The following is a 571-nucleotide window of genomic DNA, read 5'->3' as shown; positions in this document are numbered from 1 at the left end:
GCTGCTGGGCCTGTCGGCACCTAACTGCACCCTTATCACCGGGCGGGCGGCTCCAATTACCGGCCGGCTGCCCTGCTTGCTAACTGGTTAACCATTTCACCTTCTGCACTTTGCCTACCTTACCCTTCGCCGAACCCTAACCCTGGCCCTAACACACGCTCTAAACCCTGCACTTAAACGTAACCCTAACCCTCACCCTAACCCTAACACTCGCCCTAACTCTAACCCTAACCCTAACCCTAACCCTACCCTTAAACCTTACCCTAACCCTTTGCCCGTCCCCGACCCCAACACTAACCCTATTCCCTCACCTTCTCCCCGTCACCGACCCCCAACCCCGACCCCAACACTAACACTCACCATGCAGGCTACAAATGCGCCGCCTTCGCAACCCTTCACCCGCCGGCACACTCTTACAACCGCACCAACCACAAGCCTCCTCCGGGCCCATACCTTCCAGAAGGAAAATGCCCCTCACTCAACACCGACCCCAATCCACTCTGCGCAGCCGGCAATGGCGACCCCCGGTGCGGCCACCGCGGCCTCGTCCACCCCGCTCCCTCCCGAGGCC

This window comes from Cetorhinus maximus, unplaced genomic scaffold (genome assembly GCF_964194155.1).
Source record: "Cetorhinus maximus unplaced genomic scaffold, sCetMax3.hap1.1 HAP1_SCAFFOLD_2512, whole genome shotgun sequence".
NCBI classification, from domain to species: domain Eukaryota; kingdom Metazoa; phylum Chordata; class Chondrichthyes; order Lamniformes; family Cetorhinidae; genus Cetorhinus; species Cetorhinus maximus.
The sequence above is the reverse complement of the archived record's forward strand: the minus strand, read 5'-3'. Positions refer to the sequence as shown.